General features: G+C 30.6%; 1 protein-coding gene across 36 annotated transcripts in view; it reads right to left on the bottom strand.

Annotated features, from left to right (window-relative positions):
• The window catches only part of RIMS2 (regulating synaptic membrane exocytosis 2), a 775,594-nt gene that overhangs the window by 321,112 nt on the left and 437,933 nt on the right, over positions 1-16,549 (bottom strand). The gene's annotated exons all lie outside the window — the stretch shown is intronic.

The following is a 16,549-nucleotide window of genomic DNA, read 5'->3' as shown; positions in this document are numbered from 1 at the left end:
AATATATATATATATATATATAGCCACTCAGAAAAAAGTTTTCCTTTAACTTATCAATGTACCACTCCATACTTCTCTTTCCACTGCAATTTTAAACTTTTTTAATAAAGTATTCTATATCCAAAACCATCATTACATTGTTACTACTCATTCTGACTCCACAAACCATTAAACTACTTTGAGAGTAGTTTTAATGGCTGTCTAAACAATAAAATCCATGATTCTTTTTCAATGCTGCTTGGCCCCAATAACAATTTTCCAACATTGCTCATTCCCTATGACTCTCCTCTCCTAACTCCATCATCACTATACTATTTTGCTTCTTCACTTTCTTCTTTGATGGTTGCACATTCTCCAATTAAACCCTTAATGTGAATATTCCTCAAACATCTAGTTACTGTTTCTTTTCTTTTTGTTCTTTACACTCTCTTCATTAACAATCTAATTTCACAACTTCATTCAGTATTTCTTTATTCAAATGATTCCCAGATTTTAATTTACTACATTTTAAGTTGCAGAACCACATCTCTAGGTTCCTGCCTTCAAGATAACATTCAATAGGTCTACATATAAGCTTATTATTATTTCCCCTAGGTCTATTCTTCTTTCTCACCTCACAATTTCAATCTGTGGCACTGAAACTCATATTGAGTTTCAATCTTTCATGTTCAAACTTTTTTACTCTTTGACTCTTAACCTTTCATTCCCACAAAATCAGTAAGTCCTGTAAACACTTCTGTAATAACTTTTGTATCTGGCCCTTCCTCTTTATTTTCCACTCTACCCCCAGTAGAGGTTTGCATTACCACTTACCAAAACAATCCCAATAGGCTTTTGATATATCTTTCTGTAATCCCTTCCCTTAATCTACTTTCCTCTTTACTGTAAAATAAAGTAAAAATATTTCTTGGGAATTCAAGGATTTCCATAGTCTGATATTAGACTATTTTTCCAATCTTATCTAACATTACTCATTTCCACATACTCTATTCTAGTTAAACTAGACTCTTTCCTAAATATAAATAATATTCTCTTGCATCCATTACTGTGCTCTTTATTCATTATGCCTCAAATATTCATTTTTCCCTTCTGTAGCTTCTGAAATTCTATATATTTAATGGCTTCACCTGCTCAAAAATCTTTAATGATTTTCTATAAACACTAAGACTGGTCTTTCACAGCCTAATTCCCAGATGAATATTCCAAATTCCAGCTAAATAAAACCTTTAGTTGTTCCTATCTTTTGCACATTTCACTTCCCATAACATTTCTCATGCTCTCACACAAAGTATCCCCTGTTTGGAATGCAGTACCATAATGCAGTACCATACTACATTCACCTCTTAAAATCCTTAGTTCTTATGCCTAAAGGGCTGTAAAATCCCTCACACATTTTGACCTGGCAATATCTCTACTATTTCTGCATCACCAAATAGATTTTAAAAAGAAAAAGAAAAAATATATTTATAGTTACTCTTTTTGGGGGAAAGCGCAAAGAATTGGAAGTTGAAAGAATGCCCATCAGTTGGGAAATGGCTGAACAAAGTATGGTATGTGATTATGATGGAATACTATTATGATATAAAAAATGATGATCAGGATACTCTCAGAAAAAAACTAGAAAGACTTACATGAACTAATGCAAAATGAAATAAGTGTACTGTGTACAAAGTAACAGCAACATTATAAAATGGGTCAGTCAATTCTGATGAATATGGCTCTTTTCAATAACAAGTTCAGGTCTATTCCAATAAACTTGTGATGGAGAGAGCTATCTATAACCAGAAAGAGGACTACAGGCACTGAATGTGTATCATAACATAGTATTTTCACTCTTTTTTTGGTTGTTGTTTACTTGCTTTTTGTTTTCTTTTTCATTTATTTCTTTTTGATCTGATTTTTACCACGAGCATGATAAATGTGAAAGTACATTTAGAAGAATTGTACATGTTTAACATATATTTGATTACCTGCTGTCTAGGAGAGGAGGAAGGGGGAAAGGAGGGAGAAAAATTTCAAACACAAGGTTTTGCAAGGGTGAATGTTGAAAATCATCTCTGCATATATTTTGAAAATAAAAAGCTATTATTAAAAAAGATGGATCAGCTGTGAATGACAACTATTTTCAGAATAGTTCTAATGAACTAATTCAACTCTGAAGAACTTCTGATGAAAAATAGCATCTACACTAGGGGGAAGGAAGGTTGAATACAGATTGAATAATTTTTTTACTTTGATTCTTGAGGTTTTTTTCTGTTATATTTTCTTTTACAATATGATTATTATGGAAATGGTTTGTTATGCATGTATAATCTATATCAAATTGTTTGTCTTCTCAATAGGTAGGGGGGGTAGAGAGGAAGGGAGATAATTTGGAACTCAAAAGTTTTTTAAACAAATGTTAAAAGTTGTTTTACATATAACTATGGAAAAATCAAATACTAAGTAAATAAAAAAGAATACTTAGTTCTCTTTAAGGCTCAACTCCAGTGTTCCACCTCATATCAACTTTTTTTGAACTTGTATGTCCCATATAGGGAAAGACCATTTTCATCTTTTTCTTTGAATCCCTAGACGCTAAGTTGTTTCCTTTCACCAAGTAAAATATTTGATAAATGCTTTACAAAATGCTTAAATATTTTAAGGCATGATTGTAAATGCTAACCCCTCCAAGAAGCATTCTTGATAATTTCTATTAATAGTAACCCAACTAAAATTTTAATATCACATTGCTTTGCAAATATCTAATATATCTAACATTTAATTCTGCATATTATAGTAGCCAGTATTTCTCTCATTTTCCTAAAAATGTGTAAACTAAAACTGAGAACAGAGGCATATTTTCAATGAAAACATATCTTCAAATAATTGTTCCTTTAAAGATATTTGTTGAATGAAAAATATAAAGATTATTATTAGAAAACAATTAAAATGAATAATTTTGATTACATGAACTAATTGACAAACATGGAGAATATAAGAATTCATTGTACTTGTCTATTTTCCATAAAAAATAGTTAACTCAGTACAGCAAAATGCCACCTTAGGTCCTATTTTGAAAACATACATAATTACTTGAATGACAGAGTAACAGAAATTAATTTAACATCCTTCTCATGATTAAGTATCAAGTAAATTCTAAAATAGGAAGACATAAGTTTATCATATAATTTTTGCCTTTTGTGTGGAATATTCAAAGTATAATACAAATAGGAAAAGGATTTTCTATAAAGGGTAGGATATTCCAAATGCTACTCTTTGTGAATAGAATTGTGTTTATTGCATCAAGCCCCCAAACACAAGAGAACCTCCTAATATATACAATCAAACAAAAATGTTTAGTCTAACCATCTAGAAAGAAAAAATAAAGGAGGGAAGACTAAAATAAAATAAGTTTACGTTTTAAATAAGTTATGCAGCTAGACAAATAATTCATACAGCCCACCCAAAATCAGTACATATTTATCAGACATACATAGGCCTAGAATTGACTAGGACAAAAAGGGTAGTATGGTACTGTGCTTTTAATGACTCCAAGATTCTCTCTAAATAATCTCATTTTTAATACCAATATTCCTCCAGTGATTCTAAATCACTTCTTAATGAAAAGAACTGAAGTTGAAGATCACTCAAAGGGTAATGGCGAGAAGCGTCGACAGACTGCAGCACTTGCCTTCACCGAATACTATTAAAATATTATAAAACTAAATACAATGAAAAGCATAAAGTGTTCATCAAAGAGAGATAATTTTAAAAGGTTGAGGCTTAGTCATTTAGTGAGATCAAGAATTAATAGTTTGTTCAATGCACAGTAATAGCTCTAAAGAAAAGACCAGTAATACTGGGTAGAATTTACAGAAGAAACAGTCAAAAATTCCACAATATAAGGGGGGAAATCTCTTCGAGGGAAGTACCCACATTAATGAGATAATCTTTTCAACTATGGATGCATGGATGTATTCAGAATAAGTAGAGTATCAAAAGTATAGAGGTCATTTTAATGTGAGAACATATCTGAGAACTACTGTTTTAGGTTTTAGAACTAGATTAAAAATAATAATTTGGTTACTTTAGGTTTTAGGTTTAGGTCAGAACTACTAAAAATTGTAGTTAATTTGTGACAATAAGAAAATTTTGGTTTGTCCAGATATGATAGATGAGAAATAGGATCACTACCTCTCCTCCAGAATAAGATTTCTCCAAAGGGTTCTTGCCCATCAAAATACTGCTACCTCTACAATCATTTTCTTGTTTTGTTTTCCCTAGAGTTTCCTGGGACCTTCAATTTGTTCTGGCACATTATATCACTTCCAATAACTTTTCATTGAGTAACTTCTCTTCCTTGTTTCATGAGGTGAGAGGTCATAGAATGTTGGACATAATCAGAAAAACCCAAGTTCAAATACTAACTTCAATATTTACCAGCTACATAACATTAAGCAAATGTTTAAACATTCTCTGCCTCATGTTTTCATCTGTAAAATGGGAATGATGATCGTACTAAATTCACAGGGCTGTTTCAAGGTTCAAATGAAATAAAAAAGTATATGTAAATTGCTTTACAAACTTTAAAACAAAATGTCAACTGTCACTATTATTTATTCACTTGAGAACTTAGCATTAAAAATTTACACTTACTTGTTACACTTTGGCTGATCTACTTTTGTTAATTATTCTGTCTAGACTACTTTTCCTTCCTCTAAGTGAATGTTTCTTCCCTCTTGATCGCCTCCACCTGTCAAGTAATCCCAGAAACCCCATAAACATATACCAGCACTCACAACCTCACACCTGTGAGCCTGAACAAAAATAGTCTTGGAAGAAACCTGCATAAGACATATTAAATATGTATATATACATGCTTGTATATATGTATTACTCTGGTTTATGGCTCCAAATATTATTATATCCTAATCTTGTGATTAAAAATATAAAGCTGATTTTATGATATCATCATCATGTTACTTTTTTATAATATATATAAACAGTGAGATCACAATGAGCGGTATGTGTTTACATACACACATAATATGTATGTATATATATATTGCAGAAGACAGGACATTTATTTCTGGTGTTTCTAAATTCTCATCTCACTTAGAATCTTTTAAAGGTTTTTCTAATTGCCATATATTCTCTAAAGAAAATTCAGAATTTTGGTAATATAAAGGTTTGGTTTGGTTTTGTTGTTTTTCTGAAGTGTAATTACTGAAACTTTAAAAAAAAAAACATATATTGCTTGTGAGACAATACTTCTCTCAGGAGTTTACTCTCTGACTTCAGCCTCACCACTAAGAATTGTAAGAGTATTTTCTAAATCTGATCATAAATTTGTGTTTCATAGGGAAATTATGTATTCACCAGAATCATGGAGATATACTTTCACATGCTCCTAACAGTGAAAAAGTTTAAAAATGAGTATTTAAACTTTGAAAACTTTGATATTATGCTAAAATATGTTGTTAAAAATAGTTCTAGGATGAATTATTAATAATACTATTAAGATATTAGTATAGTACAGAAATATTTTAAATTCACAACTTTCTTTAATTTCAATATCTAATACTAGAATTTAATGATAAGTTGATGCAGCATATTTGGGGAAGGAAGAATTCCTTGATTATAGATGTGGGAAGTACAACATGGTCACTGGGGAATAAGAGTTTGGGTGGGAGAGGAAGCAGAGGAAGCAATGAAAAGAAAGAGATAAAGGGACACCATAATATGAGGAGAATAGTCACTAGAGCAAGACCATCTAGATGTCAGAGCAATCTTAGAGGATAAAAGAGGCAGAGTAGAACGAGATTAAAAATAATAATTTGGTTATTTTAACATCCATGAATTATACAGTTTGATAGAAATTTTTAGGGAATGTAATCAACTTTAATCAATTCCAACTTTCTTCCCTCCCTCTCTCTCTCTCTCTCTCTCTCTCCTCCTTGCTCCCCCCCTCCTCTTTCCTCTCTTTTGGGGGAGAGATAGTCTATCCCTGTGATTTTATCATTTACTAAATCCTCAAAAGTGAAAATTCTTTTAACAATTCAGATAAGAAATTGTTTTATAACATATAGTTTTAGAAAGTTGTCTAGGTCACTGAGAGTGTGAATTGCCTAGGGTCACAAAAACAATATGCCGGAGATGGAAATTGAAGTCAGATCTTCCTGATTAATGAAGCTACTCGCCTAATTCAAACATCATCATTTTACCTTATTCAGTTCAATTTTAAAACATCTTTGAGACATTACATGAAATCATCTTCAAAATTAAAATGATACTCAGTAAATTAGTGTGATAAGCCAACTGTCTATCAAGTAAATATTAGTCACTCGATGTTTCTTCTACATAAGCATATAATGTTTATTATAGCAAAGATCTAGTTTAGATAAATGAAGCAACCATAATTCTAACCACTATATGTAGAAAGGAAGGATAAATAATCTCTAAGATGGTTATGTAGTGCTACCAAGGAGATAGTTTTTTTTACTAGATGATAGAAAAAAATTTCAAGGGGTTAAAACATTTATAATTAATTTTTTTTTTCTAATGAGAAAAAAAGGAAGAAAGTATATAGACAACGTAGAAAATGTTGTGTTCAATTTCCCTTAGATCTTTAACCCTGTTTAACCCATAAACCCATAAAAAAAAAAAAACCAGAAGTGAGAATTATGAGAGTCACATCAGTGACCTCACAGACACAGGACCAAAAGTTTTAGCTTTTAAGGCCTTCAATTTTACCGACTCCTATGAGTATGGAAAGCTCCAAATTTTGAAAGTCTGTGAAACCTTTCTGACCTACCTCATTAATAAAACACATTTGCATTTCTGAGTACCAAAGTTTAATCTTAAAAAATATCATAAAACACATGAATCCCATGAAAGATTATGGAATTTTATTTTGCCATAAGAAATGAAGACTATCAAGAAGTCAGAGAAGTATGGAAAACTTTAACTAACACAATGATTCAAGCAATCAATAATCAAGTATTTATTAGGTGCTTGCTATATGTTGAGCATTATGCTAGGTCCTAAAAACACATGGAAAAAATAATTATCTTTATCCTCAATGGGGAAATAAAATATGATAAACTATATAAGGACACAAAAAAGTAGAGTTTCTAAACAACCGTTGTAAAAACTATTGTTCTTAAATTTGTCCTTTAGCTTTGTCTAAATGGTTATTTTAACCTGTCTTAAATCAAAGAGACTTCATTAAGAATTATAAAATGTTTGGTCACTTCCTCTTCTGTCCTATCATTTAGTATGAAATATTTTCTCATCCTGATAACAAATTCTGCCAGCTGACTGCCAAATATTCCCCCAAAATGCTCGTTTTCCCTTGTTTTGTTCTTTCTCTACTTGTTTATCTCTTTTTCACTTATTACTTGTCTGTCTTAAATTGTCACAGATTGTTGCTAATGAACAATGTACACTAAACATGCCTGAAAAAACTATTTAAGCTATAATCTAGAAAGTTGAATCTGTTATTAGTAAGCAGTCTTCCTTAGATACTAAAAGAATTTTAATTTTCAGTTATGTTATTCAAATTATTCAGCCTCCTATCAACAAATCCAGCTAGTGGGTGATATTTTGTATAAGCTTTCCAGGAATCAAAACTAAGAAATGATCCAGTACCCTTAAGGAAGACTACTGCAAAAAAACAGCATGTACACATACATGCACATAAAAATAAAAATATAAAGGCAATACAGTAAAGTGGATAAAGCATTGAATATCTGGGTTTAAATACTGTCCCAAATACTTAACTTACAAACACTTAACTTCCCTGGACCTTAGTTCTCTCTTTATAAAATGAAGGAGATTGGACAAGATGGACTTCTAAAGCCCGTTCTATCACTAAGTCATTATAATCCCATGAAATACAAACTAATTTTGAGAGAAAGGTACCAGCAATTGGGAGAATCTGGTAAGACGTGATACTTAACTTTGAAGTAAACTAGGGATTTTAGGAATGTGAAATGTTAAGGGAGTATATTCCAGGCTTGGGAGACAGTTAATAAAAATCATAAGGAAAAAGAGAAATAGAGTATCATATGTGAGACTCAGCAAGGATGCCAATTCGAGTAGATGGAAGAGGTGAAGAGAAATAACAGATAATAAAGTTGAAAAAGGAAGATTAGAACGAGATTGTAAAGGGCTAAAAAAAAATCAAACAGAGGATCCTAGAAATAAGAAGAATCATCCATGTTTAGTAGTTCAGTAGTAGTAGTAGTAGTAGTAGTTTAGAATGGCAAAGTCAGGTATGCATTTTAACAAAATCAATTTTGTATATCTGATGAGAATGAATTGGCCAGGGGAGAGACTTGAGAAAATGAGACAATTAAGAGGCCACTGAAATAGTTCAAATAGAGGTGATGAGGGAAAAAGAGATGCTATAGAGACAGAATTAAGATTTGGCAACACATTTAGGAATCAAGTCTGAAAGTTATTATTAAATTCACAAGAACCAATTAAATCACTGAAAATGTTACTTTGTTCCTAACTTAAAGAATTCTTGTTTTGACCACTGGAATCTATTATTTGCTTGTGCTATCTGAGAGTTATAAATCAACTTGAAGAGAAATACAAGAAAATATAAGAATAAAAGCTGAAATGGTGATATTATTAGGAAACATAATCCTTAGATAAAATAAATGAAACAAAAATTGGTACAAAAATAATGCCAAAACTCATACAAATAAGTAATTAGTTTTATTTGGCAACTTATCTGCCCCTGAGGTCTTTTCATTTAATTAACTTTCCTAACTCTGCTTCTCTGATATAGAATGTAATGTTCATTAAACATAACTAAAAGTTGGACATATCTTAAAGAAGTTGTCAAAAGCAACGCTGTTTTGTGATCTGGAAAAATCTCTGGTGTGTTACTGAATAACTTAGATATTATTTAGACCAGCTCTAAATCAGTATATAGTTTCTGTTTTGGGAGTTTGGTATATTTAAAATACATATAACAGTGAAAAGAAAAGAAAATTAATCTATTTTCCCCCAAAAAGAGAGAATACTAACCTAAAACCATGTTATTTATATCATTTCAATTCAAACACTATATTGCTATATTGTCAGCCTTATAGAGAAATTCTTAAATTGCTAAATTTATATAATGTAAGAACATAAATTCCATATATTTGAAGAATGAATTTAAATGCTTAAATCACAATTAACTTCTGTCAGAAGATAAAAGATACCATCAAATCCACTGAAATATGCCACTGAATCATAAAATGGCTTTTAATATCTGGATAAGAAAGATATAAGCATAAAGCTACTTTCTAAATATGGAAATGTTTAGTATTTTAACATATGCTTAATAGACCAAACAAGCATAATAACAGCAATGCCAAATTAAACTGTGTATATATGCATGCAGTCACCATATGGGGCATGCTATAAATTTACCTGAATTATATGAATAAAAGCCTTTATCTGCAAAACAAATATTAAAATGAAGTGATGTCAGGAAAAATACATGAAATCTCTACATGCAACAGGGATGTTGAGAAACTAGTTTCTGCTTAGTAATTGAGAATGAAGTTTACTATATTCATTTTTAAATAGAGCAAAACTTCACCAATTAAAAAAATAACTATGGTATGACTTGCAACCTATATTGAGTTCAACTGAAAGATATATTTAAGGAAATTTTATTACTTTCAAATAATTAAGTTAAATAAGGTAAATTAAATCTTTTAAATTAATAATAGGGCCATATTATTAATGTACCTTAACATATTATGTTATATACTCTGACATGAATAGAGAAATTGAAGGAATCCTTAATTTCTTGAATCCTTTGAGAAAGTAATTGATTTTAGACTTTGTTCTATCTTGTGTAGCTTTAAGCCTTGACATTTTCCAATAGAATATATTAGGTAAAAATGTTTATTCAATAAGAATCCTATATTATGTAAATTTATTATTAATTATAAGTCAATGGGGCACAATTTAATGAGCTTTTACTATATAAATATCAGTGATATGTCTTAAAAAAATAAAATACTTGTTAACTAACTCAATACCACGAGCATTTATAGATTGCCTAACTGCAAATTAGGCACTGCAATTAGTGAATTACCTTTCATGCTACAAAGATATTATAGTACGGTATTATCCAATGTGGCTAGAGAGAATTAACCAGAAGTATCCACCTTAGCCAATACTATAATCAGAAACCAAAATGATAAAGAAATTCACATGATAATTTTCCTTTTAAGAATTCATTATTTAATTAAATCTTAAATTATCAAATTTAAATTTTGAAAGAATTTATGAATTTTTTTTCTGAGTGATAATATTATTCATTTTATTTAGCTGCAGAAATAATTTCTTTAGCTTTTTTGAAGATGCAAATGAAATCATTTTATCAATTAATTAGGGTTATAGCCATCAGTAACAAAAATAAATTCTTTCTAGTTTCTTTAGAAAAAGTAATTAGTGGGAAATCATATTTCTAAGAAAAAGTAGTAAACACATTAGGACAATTAACATAAATTTAAATTATTTATAAATTATATCTAGGTTTTAGCATCATTTAAAAATAGTATCTTCATTTAATAAAACAAAATGTCATTACATTGGGCCAATTCTGGTTTTCAATACAAATATTTATCTAATCAACTTTGAGATTCTGTTATCAAGTGTTACCACAAGTTGATTTCGCACCACAATTAAGGACAGGGATGAGTTTGGATATGAATTTCATTTACCATATGGAAAACCCAGATGAGGAAACTCTTTACCATTATAGGTCAGTATCTTCTCTGCAACTTATACAGCTAGGGAATTGCATAGAGTGACTTGCTTAAGGTCACAAAGTCAATTATGTATCAGAAGTGATTTCAATTTATTATTTAAAATTGATTGTCTCAGTATAGGTTTTATGAATTTATAAATTTTTAAACAAAGGAACTTGTACATACTAGGATATTTCCCATGAGCAAAAACATTGTACCTAATTACAAATATGGGTAAACTTTTAAAAACAGTCTAGCATTTTATAAATCAAAACAGTATTTAATGGATTTTATTAATATTACTTCTCAGTATTTCAATAGAGTAAGATAACCTTTAGACATCCCTGTATCACGTTAAATGCCTTTTTATTAAAGGATTTAATAGCTGATCCATGTATAATAAAATGTATTATTTATATTCTGATGAGCAACATAAAATAAAAACATGCCAATGTAACATGCCCAAAATTTAGATCAAAGAATAGTAGAAAATTAAAATGACTTACCGGTTGACTGCATTCCTTCAAAAATAAATATTAATAACAAACCACCAGTTTCATAATATTGTTCTGAAGTATATCAGGACCTCTACATGTAAAAGACCCCATAATGCTACCTAGTAATAAAACTACAATGTTTATAAAGTCTTTTTCAAAAAACACTTTAGAGACATTTATGAATTCAAAGTACAACTTTAAAAAAATGTTCTTTTGTGCCTATTTCACATCTTGAAGAACCTGGATGGTTAAATGGGCTGAAATTATTTATACACTGTCACTGTGACTATTTCCACTCAAAAGTGCTAACTGAAAAGAACTGACCCTTATAGGCCCATAAATAGCTTTTGAAAACTATCTTTTATTAAATAAATTCCATGTATGCATAGTACCAAAGGTACATCATCTGTTTTAAAGATATCACTTTGATTACTCTATTAAAACTATATCTACTGAATAATATTGTCCATAAGGGAAAATAAGAAAATATATATTTATTTATTTAGCAGTATTTATAAGGCATTTACTCTGTGCTAGCTCAAAGACAATAACTAGGATAAGGTAATTGGACTTTTGCAAAAGGACAAACTGAAATTTAGAAGGTGCTCTTAGTGCCTATAATCCTTCAGTGGGTAGAAACAATTGAACTTTCTACCCTCTGTATTTCTACAAGAATAATTAGATAAAATAATAAGGTATAAGATGATATGCTTCCACTATTTCCTTCTTCATATTCTACTAACTTTCTCTTAGTCAAGTCCTTAGATGTCCTCCATAATATCAACCTTTTATGTCCCTAGGTTGAAGGTCCTGAAAATTATTAAAATTCCATGGTCTTTGTTGCATACTAAAGTAGAAATTTCCCATGATCTTCCCTCCTTCTCTGTCCCCTGAAATGGTCCTTGTATATGAAGATTTCTCTCTAAGATCTATTCTGTCTAGGGGAATCTGAGCACTAAGCCCATTTTTTGAAGATATTTTCAATGGTATTTGCTCCTGGATCATTTTGTAGGGTTTTGTAGTATAGAACCATAAATGCTACTTATGACTCAAAGGAAGTAGAATAATTATTCCATATTTTAAAGTCTACTCCAAAAATACAGAAGAAAAATTGAGCATTTCTTTTATGTTTGTTTGTTTTTATTGTTATTTGTTTTTTACTCGGGCAATTGGGGTTAAGTGATTTCCTAGGGTCACACAGATAGGAAGTGTTAAGTGTCTGAAGTCAAATTTGAACTCAGGTCTTCCTGACTTCAGGGCTGATGCTCTATCCACTGCACCATCTAGCTGTCCCAAGTATTTCTTTTAAAAAATCACTATCAAATTATCAAGATTTATAGTTTGAAGGGACTTCCATTTGAATTAGTCAAACCTATCCTTTTCATTTTATACCTAGGTGGCACCATGGTTAGTTCATTGTACCTGGGAATCAGAAAGACCTGAGTTACAATATAGATTCAAAGTCTTATTCTTTGTGTGACTGTTAACAAGCCACTTAATCTGTCTGAGTCATAAAAAATAACTCTATAAAATGATGATAATAATACCATCTGCCTTCCAGGATTGTTATAAAGATAAAATAACAGAATTTTTTTTATTTAAACCTTTTTATTTTCAAAATATATACATGGATAATTTTCCACATTTACCCCTGCAAAACCTGTGTTCTAATTTTCCCCCTCCATTCGCTTACTTCCTACCCCAATCAGCAAGTGATCCAGTGTATGTTGAACATGTGCAATTTGAAAGAATATTTACAAGATATTTTGCAAACCTAAAAGCACTATATAAATGCTATCAATTATTGAGGAACTTAAGGATACATAGATAGTTTCAGAGCCATAGTTCAAACCCTGTTGATCTGACTTCAAATTTAACACTTTCTTCCACTGTCTATAATTATAGCCACCAATGTGAGTTTGTACTCGCAATAATTTAATTTGACACTGTACTTGTATAAAAATAGAAAATGAGGAAGTAAGAGAGTTAGGAATAAATTAATCCCTTAAATGGAAGTATCATTTAATTTCCAAACACTGTAAAATAAAATAATTTTGAAGATTCAGATTTTTATATATGAGACGTTCTTAAATTGTATATATTAGTTTTATGGTCCCAGTGAGTATATCCTCCTAAAATAAGAATCTTGATTTAGGGTTTTATAAATAAGTTATTTTTAAATAATGAATTGAATTTAAATCACATGTATTGTTTCACAAAACCAAAGAATTCCTAATGAATTTAAAAACCATGGCATTAAAGCATTTTCCATTAAAATAAATTTTTGCTAATTATTTTTAAATTCAATAATAATAATGTCTCTTGTTTTAAAATTAATTTCAATCAGGTTTTGTTCGTTTCAATATCCTTTATAATTTTCTCCACATTTGGTCTCAAATTATGGAACAAATTTATAAACTGGAAACTCATATTGTGTTTTATAAGGTACTCTCACTTGGTTCATTTGTGACATTCCATCACATACCATCTTTTCCAGTACTAGCAGTACTATCTCTCATACTCCAATTTCAATGGTAGAGTTGGAACTCTACTTGTTCCTTACTGCCACTTCTAGAGTCTCCCTCTCCAACCAGGTTGTAGAACATAGCAATCACTTGATAAATGCTTATTACTTACTTATTATCACTCAGCAACTTCTCCTTTTTTGAGGGCCACTCTAGGAAAATTGATCAACTAATCTTTGAGGTTAATTCTATCAAACTGTAGGGCAGTCATCTTCCTTTCTCAGGATCCATTTTTAAATCAGTGTCCCTCCAACTCTACTTCTTCCCTCATATTATAGAATTTGGATTTACATATACTGATATTAACTAAAATATACTTACTTCCCAGTTAGTTCCTAAATTTACTCAATTCTTACTATTTTCTCTTCTTTAATCCCAACATTCCTTGTACTATGGTATCCATGCCTCACCAAACCTTAACTCTGACTATTCCATCATCTGTGTTTTTACTTCTACCCCTGTGATACTAGACAGACTTGGAAGAGGTCATATAACCGTGCTCACTGAGGACCCTATAAATTTATTCTATCTAATCTTGAGTTATTTCTTGTTCTCAATGTACTCTCTTCCTTGAGAATTTCATCTATTTGCAAAGCTTCAATTATCAATTTCATGCAAATGAATATGAAATATGTGCCCCCTGGAGATCCAGTACCCAAATAATATGCTGGTATCTCACACTCAAAATATCTCAACTTAATTCTTCATCTTTTCCAAAAAGTTTCCTCCTCCCATTTATTTCTCTTGATGCCTGTACCATTCTCCAAATAACAAAACTTTATAACTTTAGGACCATCTATGACATCCCCCCCAAATCCACAAATCTAATAAACTCCTAGGTCTTATCAAGTCACCATCTCTTGAAACTACCATGGACTTATGTTCTGATCTTCCTAGGCTAACAGATCTTCTGCCTCCAATCTTTGCTTTACAAATTCATTCTGTTCAGTATTCACCAATCTTCCTTACATAAGGTTTTTAACCTGTTCCTTAAAAATGGAACAACAACAACAACAACAACAACCAAAAAAAAAAAAAAAAAAAAAAAAACTTCAGAGGCTCTTCACTGCTTACCAAATAAAGTATAAATTCCTGATCAAGATTACTCAAGGTTCTCCACAATCTGGTTCCAATATATCTTTCCAGCTTCATCACAAATTCCAAATTCCAAAAAAATATGACTACTCTATGAAAAATATATGCTGCTTCTCAAAAAATGGATTTATTTTTAAGGAAGTATTTAAAAAAACAAATTCCATAAAGCATCCTTTAAACTTAAACCCTGAATTTCTCTTCCATCCACTGCTTTTTCTACTGCTACACTGAACCACCAGTCCTTAAACCTAGATAGCAAAATAAATGAAATAGAACTCATTAATTTACTTTAAATACTCAAGAAAAAATAAATTTTAAGAAAGGATAAATTTTAATTAGGTCAGGTTCTATAAATATTTGTCTTTATGCTATATATTCTTTTAGATTATAAAATTTAAATGGTTGGGGAACCATGTTTTATTTTTTTTATCACTTCTAATACCTTCACCAATGCTCTGCATGTAACAGATGTTCAGTAAAGAACCAGTGAATTGAATTTTCTAAATATAAAAAAGGTCTTTTCATTAGCAGAAAAAGTATCTGAATAACAATTTTCTAATAAGAATGACTACTTAAAAACGAATAGAAACTCAATGCTATTGACATTTAATAAAAATGAGTGCTAGGATTATCAAGCAGATTCAATAGTACTAAGCAATTGCTGATAAATGATAATTGTATATAGAGATATAGAGAGAATCTCCTTAATAAAACTTCAACCAACAACCTGTTTGGTATTGTTAAATAAAAACATTCCTGGATTTTCTAAGTGCTCCTTACTACAATGTATAGTTTACAAATATACTAGTTTATTATAAAAGAAAAATAAAAACTTCAAAATGTATTATCACTACTACTACTAATGTATCTATCACCCCACCTCCCTTCTCTTACCTCTTTCTCCTACTGTTTCTACCCTCCCTTCTATTCAGCTTCTCCCTTCCCCCCCCCCTTTCTCCTACTTACTCCTAAAGGGTAAGATCAATTTCTATTCCCACCTGAGTATATTATTCTTTCTTTGAACCAAAGTTTAAGAGAGAAAATGTTTTGCTTTCTACATGACTTGTAGCTTCTTTTTTTCTTACTTAAAAATAACATTTTATTGTGAGTATTTCATTAATGAGGGACTACATGGCAAAGAGAATAGAGAGCATTTATCGAATTCAGGAAGAGATTTATTCAAGTTTTACTTATGGTCTGCTATGTCTGGTAACACACCTAACTTTTAATTGCTCAGAAACTTTCTAAGATGATAAAATTCAAAGTTAGTGCTGATCTTTATTGGTGGTAGAGGAAGTTTCCTCAGTAGAACTCCCCTATATAAATGAAACCAAGATCCTGAACCATTACACCCTAAAATTAAGTAATAAATAAGACTTTTGTTGATATCGCTTAACTTGCTGGCTGTCCATTTTAATCTGACTCTCTGTAACCCCATTTGGAGTTTTATTGGCAAAAATACTCAAATGTTTTGTCATTTCCTTCTCCATATTATTTTACAGTTGAGGAAACTGAAGTAAAGTGTCTGAGACCAGACTGGACCTTAGAAGATGAATTTTCCTGACTCCTGGCCCATTTCTCTGTCCATTGCACTACGTAGCTGCACTGATTTCCAAATTAAAACAGTATGATCTGTTGCCATGACTTTTTGGCAGTGTGTCAATACATTATTGCCCTATGACCA

Source organism: Sarcophilus harrisii, chromosome 1 (genome assembly GCF_902635505.1).
Source record: "Sarcophilus harrisii chromosome 1, mSarHar1.11, whole genome shotgun sequence".
Lineage (NCBI taxonomy): Eukaryota > Metazoa > Chordata > Mammalia > Dasyuromorphia > Dasyuridae > Sarcophilus > Sarcophilus harrisii.
This window is presented reverse-complemented; position numbering and strand designations above follow the sequence as displayed.